This window comes from Loxodonta africana, chromosome 17, assembly GCF_030014295.1.
Source record: "Loxodonta africana isolate mLoxAfr1 chromosome 17, mLoxAfr1.hap2, whole genome shotgun sequence".
Taxonomy (NCBI): domain Eukaryota; kingdom Metazoa; phylum Chordata; class Mammalia; order Proboscidea; family Elephantidae; genus Loxodonta; species Loxodonta africana.
The window spans coordinates 56574049-56592303 of NC_087358.1; positions in this window are offsets into that span (position 1 = coordinate 56574049).

The following is an 18255-nucleotide window of genomic DNA, read 5'->3' on the forward strand; positions in this document are numbered from 1 at the left end:
GCATGAGCGCGGGGTCCATTTTTATTACCCTGAATTGACCCAGGGGGCAGGACCACCTGGTCGTGCGAGTGATGCCCTCCCAGTTTGCGCGAGAGGTGTAGCACACTGGAAGGAGAAGTCCCCGGGAGGAAGTGATAGGTCCCGAAGCGCAGAAAGTAGCGTCCCAGACGGGGTGCCGTCCTGCCGGGACTTGGGCGCGCGCACGAGCGGAGCGTGAGCACGGAGTCCATTTTTATTGCCCTGAATTGACCCAGGGGGCGGGCCCACCTGGCCGTGCAGGTGACGCCAACCCAGTTTGCGCGAGACGTGAGGCGCTCCGGAAGGAGAAGTCCCCGGGAGGAAGTGACTGGTTCCGGAACGGGGAAAGCAGCGTCTCAACCCGGAAGTCATCCCGCTGGGATTTGGCCGTGCGCACAGGCGGGGCGTGACCGCGGGACCCAATTATAATCGCCTGAATAGACCCTGGGGGCGGGCCCACCCGTTCGTGCGGGAAACGCCCACCCAGTGCCCACGAGCAGTGCCGCGCACTGGAGAAGTCCCCAGGAGGAAGTGACTGGTTTCCGAGCAAGGAAAGCAGTGTCCTAGCCAGGGACCCGTCCAGCCTGGATTTTGGCTAACGGGGGCGGAGCGTGAACGTGGTGTTCAGCTCTATATTCTGTGGTGCTACACTCCTAGCTCTCAGATCCCTCCCCCACCCTCCCCAGGCGACCCCATTAACATCCGAATACCCGGAGCCAGAGAGAGAATTCAGATAGGGATCTGACTGCATTTTTTTTTAGCTGACTACTTGGAAAATCTAGTTTCCCAGTGAAGGCTCAGAGACAGCAGTCCATATCAAACCACATAAAGAAACAGACCATGACAGCTTCTCCAACCCCCCAAACAAAAGAATCAAAATCTTTCCCAAATGAAGATACAATCCTGGAATTATCAGATACAGAATATAAAAAACTAATTTACAGAATGCTTAAAGATATCACAAATGAAATTAGGATAAATGCAGAAAAAGCCAAGGAACACACTGATAAAACTGTTGAAGAACTCAAAAAGATTATTCAAGAACATAGTGGAAAAATTAACAAGTTGCAAGAATCCATAGAGAGACAGCATGTAGAAATCCAAAAGATTAACAATAAAATTACAGAATTTGACAACGCAATAGAAAGTCAGAGGAGCAGACTCGAGCAATTAGAATGCAGACTGGGACTTCTGGAGGATCAGGGAAACAACACCAACATAGCTGAAAAAAAATCAGATAAAAGAATTAAAAAAAATGAAGAAACCCTAAGAATCATGTGGGACTCTATCAAGAAGGATAACTTGCGAGTGATTGGAGTCCCAGAACAGGGAGGGGGGACAGAAAACACAGAGAAAATAGTTGAAGAACTCCTGACACAAAACTTCCCTGACATCATGAAAGACGAAAGGATATCTATCCAAGATGCTCATCGAACCCCATTTAAGATTGATCCAAAAAGAAAAACACTAAGACATATCATCATCAAACTTGCCAAAACCAAAGACAAACAGAAAATTCTAAAAGCAGCCAGGGAGAAAAGAAAGGTTTCCTTCAAGGGAGAATCAATAAGAATAAGTTCAGACTACTCAGCAGAAACCATGCAGGCAAGAAGGGAATGGGACGACATATACAGAGCACTGAATGAGAAAAACTGCCAACCAAGGATCATATATCCAGCAAAACTCTCTCTGAAATATGAAGGAGAAATTAAGATATTTACAGATAAACACAAGTTTAGAGAATTTGCAAAAACTAAACCAAGACTGCAAGAAATGCTAAAGGAGATTGGCCGGATGACCAATAATATCAGGTACCAGCACAATACAAGGTCACAAAACAGAACGTCCTGACATCAACGCAACTCAAACAGGGAAAGCACAAAAACAAACAAATTAAGACTAATTCTAAAAAATAAATAAATAAACAAAATAATACACACAACAGGAAATCATGGAAATCAATAGATAAACGATCAAAATAATCAAAAAGAGGGACTAAATACAGGAGGCATTGAACTGCCAGATGGAGAGTGATACAAGGCGAAATAGAAGGATACAAGTTAGGTTTTTACTTAGAAAAATAGGGGTAAATAAAAAGGTAACCACAAAAAGGAATATCAATTCCATAACTCAAGAAAAAAGCCAAGAAAAACGTAACGACTCAATAAACACAAAGTTAAACATTATGAAAATGAGGATCTCACAAGCTACTAAGAAAAACGTCTCAGCACAAAAAAGCATGTGGAAAAATGAAATGGCCAACAACACACATGAAAAGGCATCAAAATGACAGCACTAAAAACTTACTTATCTATAATTACGCTGAATGTAAATGGACTAAATGCACCAATAAAGAGACAGAGAGTCACGGACTGGATAAAAAAACACGATCCATCTATATGCTGCCTACAAGAGACACACCTTAGACTTAGAGACACAAACAAACTAAAACTCAAAGGATGGAAAAAAATATATCAAGCAAACAATAAGCAAAAAAGAAGAGGAGTAGCAATATTAATTTCTGACAAAATAGACTTTAGACTTAAATCCGCCACAAAGGATAAAGAAGGACACTATATGATGATAAAAGGGACAATTGATCAGGAAGACATAACCATATTAAATATTTACGCACCTAATGACAGGGCTGCAAGATACATAAATCAAATTTTAACAGAATTGAAAAGTGAGATAGACACCTCCACATATATAGTAGGAGACTTCAACACACCACTTTCGGAGAAGGACAGGACATCCAGTAAGAAGCTCAATAGAGACACGGAAGACCTACTTACAACAATCAACCAACTTGACCTCATTGACTTATACAGAACTCTCCACCCAACTGCTGCAAAATATACTTTTTTTTCTAGCGCACATGGAACATTCTCTAGAATAGACCACATATTAGGGCATAAAACAAATCTTTCCAGAATCCAAAACATCGAAATATTACAAAGCATCTTCTCAGACCACAAGGCAATGAAGCTAGAAATCAATAACAGAAAAACTAGGGAAAAGAAATCAAATACTTGGAAAATGAACAATACCCTCCTGAAAAAAGACTGGGTTATAGAAGACATCAAGGAGGGAATAAGGAAATTCTTAGAAAGCAAAGAGAATGAAAATACTTCCTATCAAAACCTCTGGGACACAGCAAAAGCAGTGCTCAGAGGCCAATTTATATCGATAAATGCACACATACAAAAAGAAGAAAGAGACAAAATCAGAGAACTGTCCCTACAACTGGAACAAATAGAAACTGAGCAACAAAAGAATCCATCAGGCACCCGAAGAAAACAAATAATAAAAATTAGAGCTGAACTAAATGAATTAGAGAACAGAAAAACAATTGAAAGAATTAACAAAGCCAAAAGCTGGTTCTTTGAAAAAATTAACAAAATTGATAAACCATTGGCTAGACTGACTAAAGAAAAACAGGAAAGGAAACAAATAACCCAAATAAGAAACGAGAAGGACCACATCACAACAGAACCAAATGAAATTAAAAGAATCATATCAGATTACTACATAAAATTGTACTCTAACAAATTTGAAAACCTAGAAGAAATGGATAAATTCTTAGAACAATGCTACTTACCTAAACTAACACATTCAGAAGTAGAACAACTAAATAGACCCATAACAAAAAAAGAGATTGAAACGGTAATCAAAAAACTCCCAACAAAAAAAAGTCCTGGCCCAGATGGCTTCACTGCAGAGTTCTACCAAACTTTCAGAGAAGACTTAACACCATTACTATTGAAGGTATTTCAAAGTATAGAAAAAGACGGAATACTACCCAACTCATTCTATGAAGCTACCATCTCCCTGATACCAAAACCAGGTAAAGACATTACAAAAAAAGAAAATTTTAGACCTATATCCCTCATGAACATAGATGCAAAAATCCTTAACAAAATTCTAGCCAATAGAATCCAACAACACATCAAAAAAATAATTCACCCTGATCAAGTGGGATTTATACCAGGTATGCAAGGCTGGTTTAATATCAGAAAAACCATTAATGTAATCCATCACATAAATAAAACAAAAGACAAAAACCACATGATCTTATCAATAGATGCAGAAAAGGCATTTGACAAAGTTCAACACCCATTTATGATAAAAACTCTAACCAAAATAGGAATTGAAGGAAAATTCCTCAACATAATAAAGGGCATATATGCAAAGCCAACGGCCAATATCACTCTAAATGGAGAGAACCTGAAAGCATTTCCCTTGAGAACGGGAACCAGACAAGGATGCCCTTTATCACCGCTCTTATTCAACATCGTACTTGAAGTCCTAGCCAGGGCAATTAGGCTAGACAAAGAAATAAAGGGTATCCAGATTGGTAAGGAGGAAGTAAAGCTATCACTATTTGCAGATGACATGATCGTATACATGGAAAACCCTAAGAAATCCTCCAGAAAACTACTGAAACTAATAGAAGAGTTTGGAAGAGTCTCAGGCTATAAAATAAACATACAAAAATCACTTGGATTCCTCTACATCAACAAAAAGAACACCGAAGAGGAAATAACCAAATCAATACCATTCACAGTAGCCCCCAAGAAGATAAAATACTTAGGAATAAATCTTACCAAGGATGTAAAAGACCTATACAAAGAAAACTATAAAACTCTGCTACAAGAAATTCAAAAGGACACACTTAAATGGAAAAACATACCCTGCTCATGGATAGGAAGACTTAACATAGTAAAAATGTCTATTCTACCAAAAGCCATCTATACATACAACGCACTTCCAATCCAAATACCAATGTCATACTTTAAGGGAATAGAGAAACAAATCACTAATTTCATATGGAAAGGAAAGAACCCCCGGATAAGCAAAACATTACTGAAAAAGAAGAAGAAAGTGGGAGGTCTCACCCTACCTGATTTCAGAACCTATTATTGGGTACAGTAGTCAAAACAGCCTGGTACTGGTACAACAACAGGCACATAGACCAATGGAACAGAATTGAGAATCCAGATATAAATCCATCCATTTATGAGCAGCTGATATTTGACAAAGGACCAGTGTCAGTCAATTGGGGAAATAATAGTCTTTTTAACAAATGGTGCTGGCATACCTGGATATCCATTTGCAAAAGAATGAAACAGGACCCATACCTCACACCATGCACAAAAACTAACTCCAAGTGGATCAAAGACCTAAACATAAAGACTAAAACGATAAAAATCATGGAAGAAAAAATAGGATCTACCCTAGGAGCCCTAATACAGGGCATAAACAGAATACAAAACATTACCAAAAATGATGAAGAGAAACCAGATAACTGAGAGCTCCTAAAAATCAAACACCTATGCTCATCTAAAGACTTCACCAAAAGAGTAAAAAGGCCACCTACAGACTGGGAAAGAGTATTCAGCTATGACATCTCAGACCAGCGCCTGATCTCTAAAATCTACATGACTCTGTCAAAACTCAACCACAAAAAGACAAACAACCCAATCAAGAAGTGGGCAAAGGATATGAAAACACATTTCACTAAGGAAGATATTCAGGCAGCCAACAGATACATGAGAAAATGCTCTCGATCATTAGCCATTAGAGAAATGCAAATTAAAACTACGATGAGATTCCATCTGACACCAACTAGACTGGCATTAATTCAAAAAACACAAAATAATAAATGTTGGAGAGGCTGCGGAGAGACTGGAACTCTCATACACTGCTGGTGGGATTGTAAAATGGTACAACCACTTTGGAAATCCATCTGGCGTTATCTTAAACAGTTAGAAATAGAACTACCATACAACCCAGAAATCCCACTCCTCGGAATATACCCTAAAGATACAAGACCCTTCACACAAACAGATATATGCACACCCATGTTTATTGCAGCTCTGTTTACAATAGCAAAAAGCTGGAAGCAACCAAGATGTCCATCAACGGACGAATGGGTAAATAAATTGTGGTATATTCACACAATGGAATACTACGCATCGATAAAGAACAGTGACGAATCTCTGAAACATTTCATAACATGGAGGAATCTGGAAGGCATTATGCTAAGCGAAATGAGTCAGTTGCAAAAGGACAAATATTGTATAAGACCACTATTATAAGAGCTTGAGAAATAGAAAAAACGGAAAAGAACACATACTTTTGTGGTTACAAAGGGGGGAGGGAGGGAGGGAGGGAGGGAGAGGGCTTTTTATTGATCAATCTGTAGATGGGAACTGCTTTGGGTGAAGGGAAAGACAACACTCAAAACAAGGAAGGTCAGCCTAATTGGACTGGATTAAAAGTAAAGAGGTTTCCGAGATAAAATGAAAGCTTCAAAGGTCCGCGAAGCAGGGGCTGGGGTCTGGGGGACTTGGTTTGAGGGGACTTCTAAGTCAATGGGCAAAATAATTCTATTATGAAAACACTCTGCATCCCACTTTGAATTGTGGCACCTGGGGTCCTAAATGCCAACAAGCAGCCATCTAAAATACATTAATTGGTCTCAACCCACCGGGAGCAAAGGCAAAGGAAGAACACCAAGGTCACACGACAACTAAGAACCCAAGAGACAGAAAGGGCCACTTGAACCAGAGACCTACATTATCCTGAGACCAGAAGAACTAGTTGGTGCCCGGCCACAATCGATGTCTGCCCTGTCAGGGAACACAACAGACAACTCCTGAGGGAGCAGGAGACCAATGGGATGCAGACCCCAAAGTCTCATTAAAAGACCACACCTAATGGTATGATTGCGACTAGAGGAATCCCAGAGACAATGCTCCCCAGAACTTCTGATGGCACAGGACAGGAACCATCCCCAAAGACAAATCATCAGGCATGAAAAGGACTGGTCAGTGAGGGGGAGAGAGATACTGATGAAGAGTGAGCTAATTAAATCAGGTGGACACGGGAGAGTGTGTTGGCAACTCTTGACTGGAGGGGGGATGGGAAGATAGAGAGAAAGGGAAGATGGTAAAATTGGCACGAAACGAGAGACTGTAAGGGCTGACTCAATAGGGGGAGAGCAAGTGGGAGAAGGGAGTAAGATGTATGTAAACCTACATGTGACAGACTGATTGGAATGGTAAATGTTCACTTGAAGCTTATTAAAAAAAAAAATCTCTATGGAGCTGGCTGCCCCATCTTTCTTCCCTGGAGCTGCTGGTGGTTTCTGCCAGTGGATTGCTTTAATCACTGTTGCCACCATATGTGTAGCTAACTGATAATAAGTAATAAAATACAGTAGTATGAAGGACATGTGATTTCTACCTTTATATTTTTTGTACTAAAGTATAATAAAATATATACAAATACAAAAATATAGTACAAATGATATGTAAGTAGAAAGCACATGTTCTTATCATAGTAGCATATTTTATTACTTATTAGCAGCTACACACATTTACTTTGAGTATTAATAACAGTTTGGAATTTTTTGAGGGTGTTTCAAATGAAATTCTTGTCTTCAACCCTGATGCTCCTACATATTCTTGAATTTAAACATAAGATTCAAAACCAGCAATGAAACCACAATTATTGGAAATATAAAACCAGAACATGAGTTATATCATTTCCGTCATTCTATGCATGAATAGCTTTCTAAGACTTGCAGAAGCTTTTCTTCATCTACTTTTTTCCCACTTCTTAGAAAATTATTAAAGCAATTAAAAATTATTAATCTTTTACATTATTCATTTCTTTGTACTCTAGTATTTATTATTTTATCCATTTGTTTATTGATTCAATTTTTACTTGCAAAGTTATATCTACAGATTATTCTTAAAGATTATTTTCTCTGTATTTCTTGTCTGGACATATTGTTTGTGATATATTATGATTATTATTGAAAATAAATTTGTCCTACAGAAGATGAGATGCTTACTCTTAGTACTTTACTGCCTGACAACACTTTTCTCGCTAGCTAGAGCCCTATTTCTGTGTTCTCTTTTGCAGCTAATCATTGATTTTAAGCTTTTCTTCCTTTCATATATAAACATTTAAAGCTATAAATTTCCCCAGAAGCACTGGTTTAGTTTCACCCCACAAAGTTTAATAGATTGTGTTTTGATTACTGTTCTGTTTGAAATGTTTCCTAATTTCTATTTTGTCTTTGATCCATGGATTAGTTAATAGTGTGTTGTTTAATTTTCAAATGCATATCATTTTTATACTTACTATTGTTGACATTTTTTATAGCACCTTTATTGAGATAAAATTCACATATCATAAAGTTCACCCTTTTAAGGTATACAATTCAGAGTTTTTATTGTTGTTTTATTTTTTAGTATAGTCAAAGAGTTGTACATCAATCACTACTATCAAAATTCCCTTGTAGTCGGAGAGCATACTTAGTAAAATTAAGCCTTTTAAATAATATTTAGATTTTTGTTGTGTCCTGGCATATGGACTATCTTCAGTGTTTCAGGTACACTACAAAACAATGTATATCCTGCAGTTGTTGGATAACAATTCTATACGTTTTCTTTATAAGGTGTTTGGGAATATAATTCCAATCTTCCAAATTCTTACTAATTTTTTGTTTAGTTCTACAAGTTGCTTAAAGCAGGGTGGTAAAATATTCTGTTATGATTGTGGGACTATTTCTCCTTTGAAATTCTGTCCGTTTTGCTTCATGTATTTTGAAGGTCTCTTATTAAACACCTACACATTCATAATTGTTATGTCTTCCTGAAACATCACTATGGTTCACCAGTGAGACTGCAGACCTATGAAGGTCAAGGTTAATAATGGAGTCTTAGCACAGATCTGCCTCATAGTGTGTCCAGTGAGTCCCCAAACCCATCCTGTAGTAACTTCCCAAGTATCAGAATGCATAATTAGAATAGACACACTCAGCAACTGGTAGAATCCCCATATACGATTCCTGACATATGGAATGGGGGCCACTATAGTAGAAAAGGCCAAAGGGAAGCCACTAGATCTGCTTATACCTAGGAAAATAGTAAAGCAAAGGGACTGGGGATTAATGACAGCATTAAGGAATTGAAGTATGCAGGGGTAGTTATTCTCACCACATCCCCATTCAACTTGCCTATTTGGCCTCTACAGAAAACTTATGAATCTTGAAGGGCAGTGGATTATTGCAGACTTAACCAGGTGATGACTCCAATTGCAGCTGCTGTTCCAGATGTGGTTTCACTACTTGAGAAAATTAAAGCATCTCCTTATACCTGCAGCTATTCTCCTGGCAAATACTTTTTTCTCGATTCCTGGTTAGTAAAGACCATCAAAAGTAATTTGTTTTCAGCTTGCATGGCCAACAATACAGTTTCACTGTTCTACTTCAAAGATACAGCAACTCTCCAGGCCTATGTCATAATTTAGTCTACAGAAGAAAAGTGATTTAAAAAAAAAGTCATTATGGTGACATGGAAGCTGAGGAATGAGAGTGCCTAGAGGAGTAGGGGTGGTCAAGACTGTTTCATATAAAAAGGTTGATTTAGATGTGACTTCAAAAACACCATTTAGATTTAGTGACATGAAGATCACTGGCGGCATTAAACAAACAAACAAACCTGTTGCTGTCAAATGGAAAGAGCTAGTTTAATGGATAGGTAGGATAGGAGCCATTCTGGGAGTGGTTATTAGCAGTTGTTATGAAAATTGAGGCAGTTTGCTTTGATCACTAATTCTAGAAATTTGACCGTGAATGGCAAAAGTCAGAGAGAGCAACAGTTAAAGGGAAGGCAGTATCAAAGTTAGTATTTCAAATGAAAATCACTCATACTCTAAGTCACAACAATAAATCAATTGAGATAACGTCTTTGAAGAGAGAGAAGGAGTAATTTATTGTAATTAGATTCCTGAGAAAATTCAAGGGTTTACAATTCAAATCTCATACAAAGAAACTGATCTTAGTGAAAAGAAGGTATATTCTTATGAAACATTCAGGAAAAAAGGGAGAATGGATCCCAGAATAAAATAAAATGAGGGTTTTACAAAGTAAATTGGACCTGGGTGGCCATCAAAAAAAAATGAACCTCACAAGGATCACCATGTTTATGTCGACCACACTTGCCATGGGGTTACTCCCAGGCAAAGGCTGTGCATGGCAGGACTGCAAACGCAGACCTGTTACTGAGAGACATAGAACTCCTGAGTCCCATGAGGCTGACTTTGGCTTGAGGATGCCTTGAAGGCCAGGCAGTGTGGCTTGCCTCCTTCCAACCTTCCCTCTCCTTCTTCACTTGGGGTCAATCAAAATTGCATTGTAGTTTTGTGATCTTCCCAGCCTTCCCAGTTCCCTCCTCTTTTTTCTCATGTGAGCCTTTCTCTTAATAAAATTCTTAAATGTTTGATCCTATCTTGGTGTATCTTTCTCAGAGGAACAGGATTAAAACAAATGGTACCAGGAGTGATCCTAGAAATGAGCTGTAGTAGTATGGGGAATTGTCACTGGCTCAAGTATCAGCTAGCAGGTAAGAAGACATTATGCTCATGGATAGGTGGGGTGAAGATAGTTTCTGGCACAAGAAAATGGTTCAACTGCTAAAAATTTCACTGATAGTGACCTGGAAATTGTCCCCATGAAATACAATGTTGTGGCGGTCATGATAAAAATATGTAAGGTGAACAGTACCTACAATATCTGCAAAGATGGCTAAGTTGGCTGGTTTCTGCTTAAGTTGTATTGATGCCATGCAGAAGGATAATGAGAGAATAAAGACTGTTAACAAGCAGTTAATGGCCAACTGTAACAGCCAAAAAGCACCCAGTGGCAGTTTATAAACAGGCTCTTTTCATCTGTAAAGTAAATGCAGATGCAAATAAGTAGCAGGCTAAGGACCTAATCATAATATCTACAACAACAACAACAAAAAAAATCATAATATCTAGAGATGTTTAAATGTTCAGCTAAGGGATGGCTGTTATTCAAAGGTCAGAGTCCTAACTGGGAAAAACTTGGAATCCTGAAAACTGGGACAAGTGCATCTGTATGGAGGACCCAGAAGATATTGTCTCTGCAACTCCCTTTAGATCTTCAGGGATTTCAAATGTTTTCATCCTTTCCTGGTAAGAACTAGTATTCTGTTGTGTTGGAAGATCCTACAGAAGATGTTTCCCTACAAAGCAACAGATGCCCCCTCAAGATCTATCTCTACCTTCTCACCTGGCTGTCATGCCTACATCAAAAAACAAAACCAAAACGAAAACGAACCCATTGCCTTTCAAGTCTGTTCTGACTCATAAATAGGGTTATATCCTAGCGTAAACTGGCTAGGGTCATTTTGTACCTATTAAGGGAGGACAGATGTTATACACTTAAATAATAACAAGAGCTAGTTGGCATGTACTCCTGGGATTATTTTCTGAGGGTGCTTGTGCAATGGGTCAGAACAAATGGATGGATAAGTAAGAATTTATTTACTTGGGACATCTTTATGGTACTAGATATTTAACACCTTAACAAGGGCCTCAGAGTATGAGACAAATTGGTGTTAGTTTTAAGATCCTGGAAAAAAAACAAAGGCGAACTCTCAGCAAGACAGAACTGTCTGAGATGCCCTGGTAGACAATACAGGAAAAATTAATAGCATAAGGGAAATGAGCCTACTGGCATGGATATGTTATATGAGATTAGAAGAACCAAAAGAAGATTATGTTTCACAAGAGGGTCCAGCAGACTTTCTATTCATTAAAGCCATCAGGAATATGCTAGTGAGAAAGATACCAACATCATAAAGAAGTTTATTGTTGACTCTTCTATACAGATCATGGATGTTAGTAAGAGGGGTGGTCATAAGCTCGGCTTGTTCACATCAATGGGATAATAACACTGAAATAATAGAGTTCAGATAGAGCCACTTAACTTCTAGAAGCCAGGAAGACACAAGGACCAGCAAGGTAAGTAACACAGTCAAGGGTTTTACACCACAAAGAAATATGGAAAAAAAGACAGACTGTCATCAAGTTTGCTGGTTAATATCTATAATCCAATAAAAGAAATATCAGAAGAGTGGAAGGCTGAAGGAAGTCTTCCCAAAAAATGTCATGATCTATTGCTTAGTTCCCAGACTTAAGTCAATATTCATAGCCAGACTGTGAATAAAGAGAGAGCCAGGTCCTAGGAGGAAGGACTCTGCAACACGATGGCAAGTATACATCATTATGATTCCCCAAGTCCTTTCCCAAGGAGCCTATGACCTTTACTCATGTGCCTGTGCACTAAGAAAGGGAAATTAGGGGAATTACCAGACACTTTGAGGACTGTAGGAAACAAGGATGGAGCAGGCATTAATGCCTAGATACATAAAGATTCATCAGAGCCCACCTGCTAGAATGAATGCCTACCGGGACCAGGTAATAAATGGAGGCCTGGTTCAGTTCCGGCACACAATTAGCCCGTTGAGTTCACAGACACACCCAGTGGTTATTTCTTCAGTTTCCATGTGCATGATTGGAATTTATATACCAGGCAATCTTGAGAAACCCCCACAGTAAAAGCTATCATTGTGGGAAGAACAAATGGAAACTTCTGAAAATGGCTGTCACCCCTGAAAGATAATAAGTCAAAAGCAATACCATATCCCAGGGGGATGAATACCACCATTAAAAAGCTGAAGAATGCAGAAGTGATGGTTCCTATCAAATTTCCATTTCTATTGCTTCATTTAAATTAAAGAAACTGGATGCTGTGAGTTAGAATCCACTCAGCAGCAATGGGTTTTGGCTTGGATGGATCCTAAACAATGAGTGTAGACTACCAGAGACTTAACCAAGTAGTAACCTTGATTCTAGCCACCGTGCAGGGTGTGGTGTCACTGCCAGAGCAAATTAGTGAGTATGCAGCCACTGATTCAGTGAATGCATTCTTTGTCATTTTAATTTGAAAAGATCAGAAACAGGTCACGTTTATATTAAATGGGCAATAGTGTTCATTTACATTTTTACTTAAGGCTCTATTAATCTTCAATCATTAGCACAATACAGTCCAAAGAGATCTAGACCACCTGGACATTCCATAGGACATAGAACCTTAGACTGACCCATTATATCAATGGCATCATGCTGATTGAACAGGATAAGCAAGAGGTGGCTATGTGCTGGAGTAATTGTAAGACATATATGGAGGGTGGGAGATAAACTCTAACCTAACAAAATCCTTGCAGATTTAATCCCATCTTGGTATATCTGTTTCTTGAAGGACCCAAACTAGCACAACATATGAAAGTTACCATAAAACTATAAGAGGGTATTATGAAGAATATATTAAAAGTTTTCTTTGTCCTTACTAAAATATAATTTATATGTTACACAGAAAGAAAAGGATATGTCAATCAAATATGTGTGATATTGCTAGTTTATCTTAATTACTTTACTGATGTGATCCTAACTGGCAATCTTGTAAGGTACTGTGACTTCACTCAGCAACAGTAACACAAAATGATTTCCATCAGGAGCCCCTAAAACACTTGTGCATTATTTACTTCATGAAGTAATTGCACTGAAAAATCCTTTTGTATATGTTTTAGTCATCTAGTGCTCCTATAACAGAAATACCACAAGTGGATGGCTTTAACAAAGAGAAATTTATTTCTTCACAGTCAAGTAGGCTTAAAGTCCAAACTCAGGGCATCAGCTCCAGGGGAAGGTTTTCTCTCTCTGTCGGCCTTCTCATCATTCTTCCCCTGGACTTGGAGCTTCTCTGCATAGGAACCTCGGGTCCAAAGGATGCTCTCTGTTCCCAGCAGTGCTTTCTTGGTGGTATGAGGTCCCCAACTCTCTGCTTGCTTCCATTTCCTTTTATCTCTTGAGAGATAAAAGGTGGTGCAGGCCGCACCCCAGGGAAAGTCTCTTTACATTGGATCAGGAATGTGACCTGGTAAGGGTGTTACAATCGAACTCTAATCCTCTCTAATATAAAATTACAATCACAAAGTGGAGGACAACCACAGAATACTGGAAATCATGGCCTAACCAAGTTGATACGCACATTCTTTGGGGGGACATAATTCAATCCATGACAATATATAAGTAGAACTATTGGCAAATCTGTGGAAGATCTCTTTCCTCCCTTTTTAGCTAAGCAAAGAGTTTCAGACTTCACAAAGAAAGAGAACAGTTTATCTTGTTAGGCTGTCTTTGAGAATTATACTCGTCAGTGATGTGAGTGAATGAGTGTGAAACTCCTGAAATTGTTTTACGAGATTTGCATACAGAAAGTATCTCTTGGGAACTTACAGATGCTATCAAACTACTCACTCAAACTCCTTCAGCTTTAGAAGAGTTCATTCACTCTTAGGTTTGTTAATTGAGGCATTTTTGCAAGTCTGTCAGACTGCCCCAACTATTCAAGAAGAAAATCTCTTTTTACTCATAAGAGTCAGAAGAATGAGCTCAGTATCTTATTTGCAAGACAATTATTTTATTCTTATCCATATTTATTATCTGGCCTTTTGTACATGTTGTTACTCTCAAACATTTTGCTAGCATGACCTCATTTATCATTTATTGGCTCTCTTATCTTTTTGGTACTGGCAGGACACTCACTGAATTGTGTACCTTTTCAAAGTAACACATGTTCCACTAGGCAAGGTGCCAAATATCACTCCCCAGGTTACCAGCTCCTTCTCAAAATATTGATTTCCTTCTCTGCGGCTGATCCAAGAGTCCCACGATATTAGTGGCTGTCTAGTGATGCCCCGGTGAGGAGAACATCACCCCAGGATTCCAGCCATGGCAAGCTGTCGTGGCTTTAAAACCTGGCATAGGCTCTGTCAGAAAAGAGAGATTAAAGTGTTGCCATGCTGTTTCATACTTCACAGCTAATACCATCATCATCTATTAGAAGTCATTTTTTCTTTGGAGGTGAATACAGCTATTGCTGTTATAATATTATTTTCATGCTCTTAAAAATTTTTGTGATGCAGAAAACTACACACAAAATAATAGAAAGTATGGGATAAACATGATTAGGAAAAACTTACATAATACAGTAACCAGAGCATTAACAGAATCAACTTTTAACAATATTAAAACAAACCAAAATCCTACCACAATTAAAATCACATATTAACTTACTGAAGAATTTCCTTTTAAAACAACAGCAGCAACCACCACTTTATTACGGCTTGATGGAACTGGTTGAAAGGGAGGATTGTAGTAGATAAGTTATGAACACAAGGAAAAAGTGTACAAATATCGTGGAGACCCCCAATAAGCATTTCCAAGGCAGAGTGCATGGCAAAAGAAAAAAATAAATAAATAAAAATGACCAAAAGAAAGAATGTCAGATGAATGACATCTTAGTAGGTATTTCTCCATGGTTTGTTACACTAAGCAGTGGTATAGACTGATGTCGGTCTGTGGGTCCAACTGCTCTCTCCACAGGGCAAAATTTGAACATGTTAGGAAAAATCACAGAAGAACCAACAAAATATCATTCCTTAAATGTTGAAACTGACCATTTCTCCCTGACGAAACAGAGAAAGGTATGTGGCCCCAGATTCCTCATCCCTACTCATGAATTTCCCTGAAAAGAACTGTACTGATACAAAAAGGCAACTGTTAGAAAATTGTGTGAATATCAGTTCTCAAAAAGTGAATAAAAAAAGGAAATGGATAATAATCCAAATTGTAATTTTTCTTTCTTATACATATAAAACCTGTTGCTATTGGGTAAATTCTGATTCATAGCTACAGGAAAGAGTAGAACTGCCCCACAGAGTTTCCAAGGGGCAGCTGGTGGATTCAGACTGCCAACATTTTGGTTAGCAGCCAAGCTCTTAACTACTGCACCACCAGGGCTAGAAATAAATACTAAACATAAATAAGGGAATACAGGGATGAGCCAATGAGCTAGAGGAGGTCAAAGAACTTGGGAGAAGATGACCATTGGACTTTCTAGAGAGGAAAGATCTCCAGAGGAAGAAGAACATAGAAAGCCTTAGAAAAACAATAAACTTAGACAGTGAAAAGAAAAAGATGGAGAACAAAAGGGAAAGGAAATGTCTTCTTTCCTCTGGCACAGTCAGCAAGAAATATGGCATCATATGAGCTTGGGATATAGGGCAGTTCTACTCTGTCCTATAGGGTCGCTATAAATCAGAATCAACTAGGTGGCAATGTATTTGGGTTTTTTTTTAGTCTTCTCGTAACTCCTTTTTCTCATATAAATTCATGGTTTTCATATATATATAAATGTAATAATAAAATATATAATGTGTCTTAGTTTAAACTTTATTAATTTCTTAATCATCCAGATAATAAATGTTTATATAGAAATAACCGACTTGACAGCAATGGGTTAGTTTTGTTGGTTTCTTTGGAAAGACAAGACCAATTCACGAAGAAATATGACACTAACATTGGTCAATATATGTTTAAACCACCATTAATTTCATCATTAAGGATTGACATTTCATTAAGTACTCTTCTAAACAAATGTGCAATAGATCAACAGTAGATAAAGATACACAGTAGATGGATGGATGGATGGATAGGTAGGTAGGTAGGTAGGTAGATGATAGGTAGATGATAGATAGGTAGATAGATGATAAATGATAGACAGATTAGATAGATGATAGATAGATAGATAGATGATAGACAGATAGACAGACAGATAGACAGATAGACAGACAGACAGACAGATAGATAGATAGATAGATGATAGATAGAAAGATGATTGATGGATGGATGGATGGATGGATGGATGGAAGGATGGACGGATGGACGGATGGACGGATGGGCGGGCGGATGGGTGGGTGGGTGGGTGGATGGATGGATGGGTGGACGGGTGGATGGATGGATGGATGGATGGGTGGATGGGTGGGTGGATGGGTGGGCGGGTGGGCGGGTGGGCGGGGTGGACGGACAGGCGGACGGACGGACGGACAGACGGACGGATGGATAGATGGTAGATGGATAGGTGGATGGGTAGATGGGTAGGTAGGTAGGTAGATAGAAATAATGTTATTGGCCTGTTGTCTCTCACCTCACAATTTCTCTTCTGTATTTTTCTTTATATCATATAAGCCTGGAAACCTTAAAACTCCATTTCTCAAATTTCCTTGCTATATGGGCTCTGGTTAGGATTGGCCAATAGAGGACTCTGGCAGTAGATAAAAAGACAAAGGAGAGGAGCAAGCATTCTGCTTCTTGCTCTAGCAGTGCTATTGGCAACAGCAGAGGCCAATTACTGAAGGTGACTTTTGGCTCCAGCTGTGTTGGATTTTCCAGTAGGGCAAGTAGGTGAGAGGCTTGTTCACTGACAGCAGATGTGTCTCCAGAAACAGGAACATGAACGTGGACTCCCGAGCAGCCCATAGACAGTAGCAACTTTCTGATCTCTGAATATCAACTCTTTAATCTTGTTGCTTCTCCATCCCTTCCAACAATTTTGTAATTTTTTTTCTCATATAAATCTCCCTTTGCTTGAAATATCAAGGGTGGATTCTGTTTTCATGACTAGACACTGACTGATAAAAATGAAAGAGACAGAGATAGAAAGAGGAAGAGAGAAAGGAAGAGGCAAAAATTATTAATACATCATTGTTGTCAGCCTTCTTCTCTTCTTCACTTTCTAAGATTTTTGTGTTTTCTCTGTACTTTCCTCGAACTTTATGTCATAATCCAGAATTTGAGTGATGAACTAAACAGAAAAAAGCCCAAGGTAAGTTAAAGTTATCTACACATTATAAAGTTAAATATAGAAGGTACAGGAGAGGAAAATTAAAGAGCTATTTAAGAAAGGCAGTCTTGATTACTGGATCATTCAGAAGAAAGTAATCAGAAAACAAGGATAAGAAAGACCAGGTGGGGTTTGGGGAAGGAACATGAAAGAAATGGCAGAAGTAGCTTTGTCAGGCTCAAGGCTTGTAGGCTTGTATTCTGCTTTGTCTGATATCTCAATCATAGAACTCCTTGCTTATTGTTTCTATTTTCTTAGTAAAAAATATATGTGTATATATATATTTATTATTATTATTTTTGCTTAAGTATTTTTATCTTAGGTGTTTTACTTATATCCAGTATACAGGGGTTCTTGAGTTTGAGTCAAATTGAAATCTTGATGTTGTTAGGTTCTGACGAGTTGGTTCTGACATACAGACTCATGGAAATCATATGTCCTTCCTCCTTCTTTCTCCCTAATTTTTGACCTTGTCTCTTGGTTTCTACGCTGTATCACTTTGTCTCATTTTGTGGTTGTTGTTTTAGGGATTATAACATAACTAGTTCAAGACTGCAGAAGCTGATAAAAATTTTCAGTTTCTTCATCTTTGGCCTTAGTGGTTG